General features: G+C 41.1%; 1 protein-coding gene across 2 annotated transcripts in view; it reads left to right on the forward strand.

The window, feature by feature from the left end:
* Positions 1–3,765: 3,765 nt before the first annotated feature.
* Positions 3,766–13,023, forward strand: part of cap2 (cyclase associated actin cytoskeleton regulatory protein 2) — a 197,309-nt gene continuing 188,051 nt past the window's right edge. Inside the window, exon 1 of one of the 2 annotated variants that reach the window (XM_073023997.1) lies at positions 3,766–3,906. The gene's annotated coding sequence lies outside the window, so the exon portion shown is untranslated. Of the gene's footprint in view, positions 3,907–3,990; positions 4,111–13,023 lie in introns of those variants that run through there. The other variant, XM_073023996.1, reaches the window with a different exon arrangement.

Genomic DNA, 13,023 nt, shown 5'->3' on the forward strand with positions numbered 1-13,023 from the left:
TTACCTTAAATGTGTGTCCTCCAGTATCTAATTCAATTCACTTATTTTCAGATGTTGCACAGTCACAGAATAAATATTCAAAGGCGCTCGGGAAACAGAGCTCTGTTGAGCTTGAAAGAAGAGTGGGAACAGGGTCCTAGTGAGTTTAAAGAGAGTGTGGGAAACAGAACCAGGTGAGGAAGTTGGCAAACGATTGAGATTTCCACGCAATAGGAGAGCAGGTTATTTAAGTTCTATTGTATGTCCCCCTTCACCACAATGTGAACCTTCTGGCTACCTGAAGGCGCTAGGTTTTGGTTTGGAAGGACTGAGGCATGTAGCAAGAATTGGCTGAAGCAGATTGGGAAGGTAAAATAAATAAATGTGTCTGTGGAAATGGGGTTCCCTGTCAATAACTGGGAAAAACTAGGTTATTAACTGGGATATGATCTCAGAGCTGTTGTACTTGGTGCTGGTGTGGCCTGTTCCCCACTCCTCTGTCTTGGTAATTATCTGAAATGTCTTCAAGTTTATCTGGGGGTCCAGGAGGGAGTCTAATGGGTTATGCTGCACGTCTCCAGAGATTAGGAGTCAAAAGTGTACCCAACTTTTCCATCATCCTGATGACCACCTTCATGTGTGGCTATATCAGGCAGCACGTGAATTAAACTGAATTGACTTTATTACTTCTGCCCTTCACATACATGAGGATTTAAAAAAATTATGTTACGTCTCTGTATAAATGTGCAATGTGCATTTTATAGTCATTTGTAATAAATAGTATGTACAACAGGATAGTCAATGTAACATAGAAATACAATCGTATTGGTGTGAATTAATCAGTCTGATGGCCTGGTGGAAGAAGCTGTCCCGGAGCTTGCTGGCCCCTGGCTTTTATGCTGCGGTACCGTTTCCCAGATGATAGCAGCTGGAACAGTTTGTGGTTGGGGTGACTCAGGTCCCCAGTGATCCTTTGGGCCCTTTTCTGTAAATGTCCTCAAAAGTTCACATCTACAGATACACTGGGCTGTCTGCACCACTCTCTGCAGAGTCCTGTGATTGAGGGGAGTACAGTTCCCATACCAGGCGGTGATACAGCCAGTCAGGACTCTCTCAATTGCACCCCTTAGAAAGTCCTTAGGATTTGGGGACTCATGCCAATCTTTTTCCAACGGTCTGAGGTGAAAAAGGTGCTGTTGTGCTTTATTTCACCACATAGCAGGTACGTACAGACCACTTGAGATCCTTGGTGTTGTATATGCCGAGGAACTTAAAGCTGTTCACCCTCTCAGCCCCAAACTCATTGATATCAATAGCGGTTAGCCTGTCTCCATTCCTCCTGTAGTCCACAACCAGCTCCTTTGTGCGACATTGAGGGAGAGGTTGTGTCAGGGTGATGACTTCTTCTCTCTAAGCTGCCTTGATATTATTCAAAGTATGAGGGCACTACGTGTCACTACATGCTGAGGATCTAACTGTCCCTGGTTTTGCAGAAGATAGGCCTGACCTATTTCCATGCAATTGTCCCTGTCAGCTGGATGTTACCCGTGCTTTATGGAAGAGTACTTCCAAGTAAACATCATTGACCACGTCCGTTAGGTAGAGGTCAGTGTGGAATGTACTTTAGACACTGTGGGATGGGAACACAGTGGATTCTGTGGGTTTGTTTCCTGAGCAAATGGTCCAAACTATCTGGCAGAATGTGTCCTCACCAGATTTGACCAACAAGCACAAAGACCCCCTTTGGCTGGCAGTGAGAGGTGCCTTCCCAAGCAGAGCTTTTCTCTAGAGATGACATATCACCTCCAAAGTACACTGCCCTTGGGATGGCTGTGTTGGGAAGAGATGGTCACCCATCTCTTTGCAGACTATGGATTTTCCTAGAGGATGAGGGCATGGATCAAGGGTGCATGTCCTGCTTCATCCCCAGTAGCAGCATAATAGCAGACTCTCTGATCAATGGGCTGTTCCCAGAAACACTCTCCAAGACAGACATCAAGTGCTGCTGGAAAGTCATCAATTCATGAAGGACACCCTTTGGTCTGCTTGAAAATTGTTGGTCTTTCAGCACAGTCAACAAAGACCAACACAGTCTTTCACCTATAAAGGAACGGTGCAGTCAGGCTCAGTCCAAGCTGCAGGAGGGATGCTCTGAAGTTTGGTGCAGCCAAAGCTAAGGCTCTATGGAGAAAGGCTATTGTCCTCACATGTAGGGCAGATTTGGGTTGGAAAGTCCCTTTGACAATGAAAGCAATATCACCTCAGACAGCCATGTGTACAAAAACGGTGCTATAGTTATTTACAAACAGATGCTGGAAGTCCAAAGCAACACACACAAAATGCTGGAAGAAATCAGCAGACCAGGCACTATCTGTGGAAAAGAGCAAAGTCCTGGTGTACGATGTCAGCCCGAAATGTCAACCGTTTGCTCTTTTGCATAGATGCTGCTCTGCCTGTTGAGTTCCTCCAGCATTTTGTGTGTGTTGCTATATTTATTCACGTTTATTTGTCTTCAAATGTTTACACTACTAAATGCCATACCTACAAGTGTAAAGGGTTTTGCATCATTTCTTCCTTTGTATGGACAATATTTTATTATGATTAAAGTCTATTTTTGAATAAAAGAGTTTTACTGGAGGGTATCAGTAAATCAGGCAGCATCAATGTGAAGATTAGATTAGATTAGATTCAACTTTATTGTCATTGTGCCGAGTACAGATACAAAGCCAATGAAATGCAGTTAGCATCTAACCAGAAATGCAAAGAATAGTGTTAACAAAATAACTGTGAATAAAAATAAGTGCTACAGCACACAAATATAAAAGTACTGAGACAGTACAATATGGGTGCAATACTGCTTAGCGCTGTGATGTGAGGTTCAGCAGGGTCACAGCCTCAGGGAAGAAGCTCTTCTTGAGCCTGCTGGTGCAGGAGCGGAGGCTCCTGTAGCACCTACCGGATGGGAGGGGAGTAAAAAGTCCATGGTTAGGGTGAGATGCATCCATGATAATGCTTTTCGCTCTGCCCAGGCAGCGTTTATAGTAGATGTTCGCAATGGTGGGCAATTGGGTGTAGCTAGCAGGAAACTTTTCCCTATGGCAGTGTCTAAAAGCAGGGGCCCAAGATTTAAAGCGAGGTGTAGTTGGGTTAAAGGGATTTGGAATCCACTGCCTGAGAAGGTGTTGGAGGTGGAGCCTCACAACGATTAAGCATCTGGATCAGCAAATGAATCAAGGTTATGGATCAATGTTGGTAGGTGGGATTGGTATCTAAAGATGCTTAATCATTGCCCTAGATATGATGGGCCAAAGGGTTTGATTCTACGCTGTACGAGTCTATGACTCTGTGCTAGTGACTATCATATTTTATTATCGCAGAGATAGTTTTCAACCTTTTGAGTTCTTGGAGCAAAGTGACATTGCATTAAGGAGCCAAAATTGTAGTCGTGATACAGGGATGAGTCATGAAGAGTTTAAAGCTATCTGACCTCAATTTAGTGAATAAAATGAATGCTAATGTCCTTTACACTGTGCATTTAAGGCTCTGGCTGTAAGCGGTGGCTTCCATTTGTAGCTCTAACGCGAGTGCAAAAATGAAGGAGGGTGCAACGCAAGAAAATTCTTCTTACTGTTTGAAGTAGGCAATGCAACCAAGCAACGCAGCCAACACCTTTGCCAGCTCTGCTCGCCCCCGCAGTCCTTTTTTGGAAAGCGCGCGCGCCCCTGACTCCACCGCGGCCGGGGAACAGTGCTCGTGCCTTTATTTGGAATAGAGCGGAAGAGCGCGCGCGCCCGCCCGCCGCGGATTGTTTCGTCACGGACGCCCGACCCGGAGCGCGAGCAGGGCTGCGGCTGTGTTACAGACGCGAGCTTGGTCGAGGCAGTGGGACCTGTATCATTTATACACAAACTACTTCGCGTACAGCAGGTAGTGCATCGGTTTCGTGCTCCATTTTTTGTCTCTATTTTTGCAATGGAAATGCTCTCCTCAGTGTGAGGTGTATTACGTTCTGAGCAGGAGTGATTATGTAGCAGTGCTTTCTTGTTGATGCAGTGCTTGCTTTCCATCCTTCAGCATTTGTTGAAACCTATTTGAATCCTCCCTAAAACTAGGAGATGGAAGTCACCATTGGTAATGACGTTTAGTGTTGTATAATATCTCGATTTATGTGATGGGTTGAAAATAGATGTTTCTTGTACTTTATAATAGAAATGCATAATGTGACCTACAGCTTTCCACTTTCCTTTAAATAAGGGTTTTATTTATGCTTGCTACAGTGGCAATGATTATATATGCAGGTAGCAAATCTGGGTCTGAAGGCCTTGTCTACAGACAGCTGGTGCTGGGAACCTTGCGGAGAAAATGCAAAGTTTGCGTGGCAAATTCGGCACTTTTACGCAGATGTTCCTTTCATTCGCCTTCTTTCTCTTTGCTTCTTCATTCCCAAGCCTGTAGAAGCCGTGAATACATTAAACGCAATGAAATTTGGAAGGTGCGACCTTTCAAAATTCGACTGTCGGTTTGGAGTCTTGGAAACGGGTGGTTTCAACTCTTAAAGCTCTTAAGAATCTTAGGGATGAGTTTCGACTTATTTCATCATAGCAGTTTACATTTAAGAGCGGAGTTCTCATGGGAAACTTAAGTGGGCCATTTTGTGTTTCAAGAGACTAATTAGCCTTAAAGTGACAAGCTGGTATGCTTTCATCTGACTTAGTCTAAATGCAGTTTGTTTTAAGGAACAGTGAGTGTATTACATTTTGTCGCCTGGCTATTGAAGTCCTAAATATATTGGATGGAATAAATCCCGGTTTGCCTGATCTTGTGTGCAAATTGACGATTTCAACCTTGCCTTTTGAAGGATTGCCCCCCCCCCCCCACTTTACATTTGCACATTTTAATAAGTGTTCACTGTTCATTTTTTTTTTGCATGGGGGTTGGATCCTTTACCCAAGGAAAGGTGTCTCTAGGTGCTTTCAGAGACAGGGCAATGGAAGTTCTCTTGTCTGATTTCAGGAATGAATGGATTCCTCAGTTCTTGTGCCGTTGGATCCTAGGGAGATGATTACCCTGGCTGGATATGTTGGTACAGACAGTTTTATTGTCTCAGGGTTATGAGTCAGCCATTCAGGAATGAAATGGGATGAAATTTCTTACTGCAGGTAGTTATGAATCTTTAGAATTCCTCACCCCACAAGGATGTTGAGTCATTGAATAAATTTAAGACTGAAAGAGATGTTAGGTTTTAGTAATCACTGGAATCAAATGATATTGTAATGGTATAGGGAGGTGAAATTGACATGAAAGATTGTTCATGACCTTACTAAGTGTTGGGGTAGACTTGAAAGATTGTCTGCCCTCATCCTACTCCTGTTTCTTGTGGCTTGAAGCTGCCAACGTTTCCAAAAAACCCTTGAGAGATTTCAATTAGTGCTAACCTTTCAAGACATCATACACAGTTTACGTCATCAGGACTGCTCCATGAGCCTGTTGTGTACACATGAAGTGTCTAAATTCACAAGGTGCACTGACATGGTTGTCACGTTGCTAATTAGTTACAGCGTGACATCGTAAACCAACAGCATCTGGGAGCATCAGTCAATGACTTGTTGTGAGATAACACATTTATTTGAGGGAACTACCGACAAAACTTGTTTTTAAAAATGTAGTGCAAACTGACGATGGAAGAAAAGTGGAGGGACTTTCTGTATTTGAAGATGTTTTTCAGCTTTCTAAGTTATGAGTTTTTATACAACCAGCTGTTATGGTCCAGTTGATATTGTCCGGAATGCAGGTTCCCAACCTGGGGTCCATAGACCCCTTGCTAAATGGTATTGGTCCATGGCATAACAAGGGTGGGGGACCCTTCATCTACAAAGATGATGAAAGTGCATGCGTTATATCCTTAAAAATGAAGAAAAAATTTAGGGCAGTGATGAGGAGCAGGGGAAGAATGGGAGAAAGTGGACAGCTCCTTCAAAGGTCAGACACGTGCACGATCACTGAGTGGTTTCCTGTTATGTGACTCCTTGTAAGGAAACAAATCTTAGACATTTTGAATATATTGCCTTTTTATGAAACTTATTTTTTAGCTAAAATGTGGAACTTTTTCTTCTACTTAGGTATCTTTGCCTTCACCTTATCTGCCTAGTTTACAATGGTTCACTTCCACTTACCAACAAGTAACAGCCTAGTTAGTGCATTCAGAAGATCACTATTAGTTGTAATTGCTTCCACTGAATTGCAAGTTGGCATCTTTAAGAAGTTCATTCATTAGTCCAGTCCATTAGTGCACTACTTCCAGTCCCAGTGATACATCATCTACCTGCTCTGGAGACTTCAGCTTGACAGTGTGGACTCTGTTGATGGAAGAATCTGCGAGTTTCCACCTAGATACTAAAGGATTAACATTGGAAGTACTGAAATCAGTGGAGTGGTATGGATGACACATGGGAAGAGGACATTTGGTATAAATTGACACTAAGATCACCACAACATTATAGACTGAATAGCCTGTGCAATTCTGTGCTTAAGATGCATCTTTTAGTTTAAGGGATTTGAAATCATTACGCAATGTAGATGCAGAGGACATCTGGCATTTGACAGAATCTACCAACAGCCAGCTTGCAATTGCCAATGATCTGTGCTCTCTGGAATCATGATATTTGCAAATTTTCATTGATTCTTTGATTGTTATGTCTGTACCTTGAAGCACATCACCAAACAATTACCTAAATAGTAGATTAAAAGTGATAAGCTGTCAAACATAGCTCCAGCCGATTGCTCCAGTGAAGAAGGAAACTCGATTTGTCACATTGGCTCAGATGGAGGTCAGGTGAAGAACTCCCATCCATTTGCTTAGCACAGCTTCTGAAGGATAGACAGTATTGTAAATGGATTAGATGCTATTGTCAGATGCCCCAGCAGAAGGACAAGCAATTAGAAGTTGCAAGGGGAATTGGAAAAAGATAAAGTAACATTTAAAAAAAAATATATCCTTCTACCTTCTCACAGTGTCAGCCTTTGATAATTACGGTTGGTGTCTGGGCGGTTTGAAGTTTTGAGAGAGCTTTGGTGTGATGATCTGGGGCATGATGCTGATGCTCCTGTTGGGGAATTTTTATGCATTATTAATCTCTTGCACTGTCATTGGTTTATTTTTTTAATATAGAGATGCAGCATAGTAACAAGCCCTTCTGGTCCAAAAAGTCTACTGTGCACATTATACCCATGTGACCTATTAACCTGTATGCATTTGGAATATGGGAGGAACCAGAGCACCCAGAGGAAACCCACACAGTGAACAGGAGAAAGTACAAACTCCTTACAGACTGGGGGAATTGAACCCGGGTCGCTGGCACTATAATAGGATTATGCTAACCGCTATGCTATGATGCTGCCCCCTCTTTTAAATTGGCTTCTTGTCTCTCAAAGAAAACATTGTCATGTAACGTCTACAAATCAAGCTGTAGCAAAGACTAAATTTCCCCAAGTCACGTCTTGGGGACATGCAATGCAGAAATGGGTCCGCTGCTCACAGTTTCAGACCCAACCATCAGCCACTGTTTTACACAAATCCTACATTCTCATCGACTGTCCACAAAGAGACAATTATTCTTCTCACAGACACAGGTTAAATACTAGGTAGTTTAAGTGTATTCAAAGAGAAGTCTTTGAGGGAATTTTCGAGCTCCTACTTTCTAACTAAAAGTCTGTGATGGCAGAGTTTTTCGGTAAGTGGGATCATGAGGCTTTCTAGTCAGCAACCAGTATAGAGTGCTGAGCATTTCATTATTGTGTGCCTCGGGTCTTCAGGCAAACTCAGAAATTTAGATGTTGTGATTTAGTTGGCTGTTTTTATAGGCTTCCACAAATAGCAAGTGAGTAGAAAGCACAAAAGTTCTCAGGCTTCAAGGACTACATTGCTAATGACGCACAGTGTGACAGCTCTTGTTCTTGGTCGGAGGGGGGGGGGGTGAATATCCCTCCTAGATGTTTTATCAATCTTTAATTATGGTGACAGTGAACAATGAGGAATTGTTATGATCGGGTGACTGTTTTCAGCCACACTACACTGTCTGTGGGCTGGATGAACACAATGATCTTGACGTGGCAGGAGGTAATTTCAGTCTCTGGAACAACCCACCAATCCTGTTTTCCATCACATCACTGTTTCCTATTGTTTTGCACCTCCTGACCCTGCTTCTCCCCAGCACTGAGGCTAGGGAGCAACTTAAAACGATCTATGCAGCACAACACTGGAACGTGGGAGAAACTGGAACACTAGAGGCAACCAATTCTCTCAAACTCTACGCAGGAGGCACGGGAAGCCAGGATCGCTGTAGTGTAAATCAGCAGCACGAGAGTACCAGCCCAACTTGGACTGCAAGTGCCCAAGTTTTCCCTTCAGCAACTTTTTTTTGGTAGGAGGATGAGGTGTACACATCTAAACAGCAACTATACTTCAATTGAAATGAGCCTTGATTGCTTAAGTGATAACAATTCATTTTAATGTATTTTTGTTGCTTTGCAGGTTTTTTTTAGGTCACTTGGATTGATGAGCGTAGATGAGAGTTTGCTGTGTTCTGGTTGTACCACTGTTTGAGCCTGCAGTAGGCAGAAACAGATGGCAGCAAGCTGTTCACCTTCTTCAAGATTAAATTAATGTCCCTGTTAGAGTTTTGTGTGTTACCTTGTTTGACATTAACTTGTTCCAATCACTAATTGAAATGTAACTTTTCAAAACTCACTAGTTATTTTAATTTTAGGTTAGCATATTTAAAAATCATTCTTGAAGGTGGGAAATTGTAGTTATACATGCATATTTTCTGACAAATTTTATCAGTCACGTATAAAAGGAGAAATGATCAACTTTGATAATGACCTATCAGAATATTTGGAAATTTCTGATTTTGCATCTTTCATCAGACATCCCCTTTTCCCTCTCTAGGGCCACACTGAACTCCTTTCAATTGAAAAATACATGATCACAAAGTGTAATATCTTAAGGGAAAAAGTCAATGAAAATAATGTTAAGCGGTTAATAGAATTAACATCCAATGGTGTGAAATATCTATCTCCCTGCACCACAGAAATCTGCATCCTGCCAGGTTATTGGAGTTAGGCAGTTAATATTTTCCAACAAATCTCCTTTATTACCATTTGCAGATCTCCTGTATATGGGATCCGAAGTTTGATTTTCATTTTTCATTTCTGGATTTATAGTTAATCAGGTTGAAAATGGTGAAGGAAAGCAAGCCTTTTTTAAATAGCTTGATTAATTCCTACTGGTGGCAAGTTCAGATGTAAAGTTATGTAGTCAGTCACATGGACTTCACACTGAGTTTTCAATTGGCAGAGCAACTGAAAGTTAGAATGCTATAAATGTACTTTTATGAAGTGAATTGTAAAGGCAGTACAGACATTGATAAATAATAATGATGCACTGTTGCTCTTTTAGGAGACTCTGGGGAAAGATCTTGAATGCTTTGCTTTTCCATTGAAGTTCATTTGATGTTATGTATTAGTTTCCTTGGTTAATATTTCCATGATGTGCTTGTTTGTGTTGATGCAAATTGCTTCACAGCCACTGAATATTCAATAAAAGGTAATATGTTTAAGTAAAATTTCCCTCTTACAGGCCTGCAAAACCATCTTCAACATACTTAGTGAGGAGAGCTACTACGTTCTGAAGTATGAAATTCTAGACCACGTCTTAGCTTGGTGTTTAGGGGTGATTGCATTCACCATCACTAATGCTTTCTCTCTTAAATAATTAAGAATGTGACAGACGCATGCTGTATATTATGAATCAGTATTGGCTTCTGTACCAAAGGAAAATTACAAGGAAGGTTGAAAATTCTCTTGTGGTTTTGCTTTTAGTTTTGAAGTTAACATTGAAGAGCATTGAGGAACAGAGGCTTGGCAATATCTAAGGGCTTGCAGGGGTTTGTGGAAGCATAATGGATTTAAGCCCGACTGGATTTCACCCGATTTTGTTTTCCAGATAAAGAATGAGGACATCATCTAAATGTGTTGCATTTGGTCTTTTTCTTCCCTGTATCTTCATACTTGATTGTTTTATTCTGCTGCTAATATTATTATGCCATTTATGGATTGTTATTCTGGATACAAGGGGATGCAACGGCAGAAGCTTGTGCAATTTTTATATACTTGTTGTTTGGGGAATTTACTTGCTAGTTTGGCTTCTGGTATCTAGTAATATGAAGGGATAAAATTGCTTCATCTGTGCAAAGGATATTTCTTTGTTTGCTCGACGATTAGCACACTCATGATTCTGCTACGAGAGTAAAATGGTTAGCATGTTAGAGCACAGAAGGAGACCATTCACCCCATTAAGTCTGTACTCTCCATTTGTCTGTTCTGTCCACATAAGCAACAAATTATTTTCCCTCTGTGCTAATATTTTGGGATGTTAAGGAGTATGGGGTGAATAAAAGGAAGTGGCAATCAGGTAAAATATCAGTAATGATCTTGTTGAAAGACACTGTAGGAGAAGTTCCCTCTAAGGTGTGTGCGTGCGTTCACATCTTTTGCTACTAATGCACAAAGGTATTGTTAGCATGTTAAGTATATTGCACGATTGTATACAATCACAGTTCCTTTTCCTGTTCCTAATGTGGACGGTGTTGACAATATGGAGTTTGCGATTATTTAACCATATAACAATTACAGCATGGAAACAGGCCATCTTGGCCCTTCTAGTCTGTGCTGAATGCTTACTTTCACCTAGTCCCACTGACCTGCACTCAGCCCATAACCCTCCATTCCTTTCCTGTCCATATACCTATCCAGTTTTACTTTAAATGACAATACCGAACCTGCCTTTACCACTTCTACTGGTAGCTTGTTCCACACAGCTACCACTCTCTGAGTAAAGAAATTCCCCCTCGTGTTACCCTTAAACTTTTGCCCCCTAACTCTCAACTCATGTCCTCTTGTTTGAATCTCCCCTACTCAATGGAAAAAGCCTATCCACATCAACTCTATCTATTCCCCTCATAATTTTAAATACTTCTATCAAGTCCCCCCTCAACCTTCTATGCTCCAAAGAATAAAGACCTAACTTGTTCAACATTTCCCTGTAACTTAGGTGCTGAAACCCAGGTAACATTCTAGTAAATCTTCTCTGTACTCGCTCTATTTTGTTGACATCTTTCTTATAATTCGGTGACCAGAACTGTACACAATAGTCCAAATTCGGCCTTACCAATACCTTGTACAATTTTAACATTACATCCCAATTCCTATACACAATGCTCTGATTTATAAAGGCCAACATACCAAAAGCTTTCTTCACCAGCCTATCCACATGAGATTCCACCTTCAGGGAACTATGCACCATTATTCCTAGATCACCCTTTTCTACTGCATTCTTCAATGCCCTACCATTTACCATGTATGTCCTATTTGGATTATTCCTACCAAAGTGTAGCACCTCACACTTATCAGCATTAAACTCCATCTGCTTGTGTTTAAACTTAAACTCCATTTCTCTGCAGATTTTAGAACTAACTGATTTATACTGTTGTTATTGAAGGAATTATTGAATGCACACATGTTGGCATGGGCAAAAAATTGCACAGCACAAGATTTTTGCACGCACAAATTAGAGGGAACATTGATTGCAGGTATAACAGTGTAACATTGTACTACTACTTCCAGTTCCTATGTGTACATCTAGTTCCCTCTTGAATGCCTTGATGGACTATTTCTACCATTCTAGCACAAAGTTCCAGAACATTCTCTGCATAATTATCTCCACCTTTTGCCCATTATGTTAAATCAGTGGCTCTTGGCCCATGAGCCATGTGCAAAAGGGGTGCATTGTTTTCTACTTGCCCTATCTAATTCTGCTACGATTTTTATGCTTTAATAAAATCTTTCAGTTTTCTTCTGGCTCCAAGAACACCCATGGCTTCTCTATTTTAACTTTGCAGCTAAAATCCCTTAAATTTGGAACCATTCTAGTAAATATCCTATGTATTCTCACTAAGACTTGATCATTTTTGAAATCAATATTTGTGGCTGAACAAGTTTTTAAGTGTTCAATGTAATTTGTCTTCATTGTACTTTTATCATGTATTTGTTTAGTTATTGGTTTAGTAGAGGCCTCAATTATCATAAGACCATAACACATACGAGCAGAATTAGGCCATTCAGCCCATTGAGTCTGTTCCACCATTTGATCATGACTGATATATCCTCCCTCTCAACCCATTCTTCTAGATCCCTGTAACCTTGATAGCCTTACTAATCAATAACGTATCAGCTTTCACTTTAAATATACCCTATGACTTGACCTTCACAGCTTTCTGTAGCAATGAATTTCACAGTTTCACCACCCTCTGACAAAATAAATTCCTCATCTCTGTTCTGAAGGAACATCCTTGTATTCTGAGGCTGTCCTAGATTGTCACTGTTGGAGACATCCTCTAAATGTCTGCTCTATCTCACACTTTCAATATTTGATAGGTTTCAAATGAGATCGCCCTCATTCATCCATCATCGAGGACCCCCACTGTCCTGGCCATGCTGTCTTCTTGCTACTGCCATTGGGAAGAAGGTACAGGAGCTTCAGGACCAACATCACCAGGTTCAGGAACTGTTGTTACCCTTCAATCATTAGGCCCTTGAACCAGAGAGGATAACTTCACTCATCTCGCCCCATTACTGACCTGTTCATATAACCTCTGGACTCCCTTTGAAGGGCTCTTCCTCATGTTCAAATGCTTATTGTGTATTTATTTATTTTTCTCTTGTATTTGCACTGTTTGTTGTCTTTTGTACATTTGTTGCTTGTCTGTCCTGTTGGGCGTTTTGTTTTATTGATTCTGTTTATTCTGTATTTATTGTGTATGCCTACAAGAAAAATGAATCTCAGGGTTGTTAATGGTGACATTATATGTACTTTGATAATAAAATTAACATTGAATTTTTCTTCTAAATTCTAGTGAGTACAGGCCCAGAGCCATCAAATGCTCCTCACACATTAACCCTTTCATTCCCAGGATCATTCTCACGAAC

The sequence above is a fragment of the Hemitrygon akajei genome, chromosome 20, assembly GCF_048418815.1.
Source record: "Hemitrygon akajei chromosome 20, sHemAka1.3, whole genome shotgun sequence".
NCBI lineage: Eukaryota > Metazoa > Chordata > Chondrichthyes > Myliobatiformes > Dasyatidae > Hemitrygon > Hemitrygon akajei.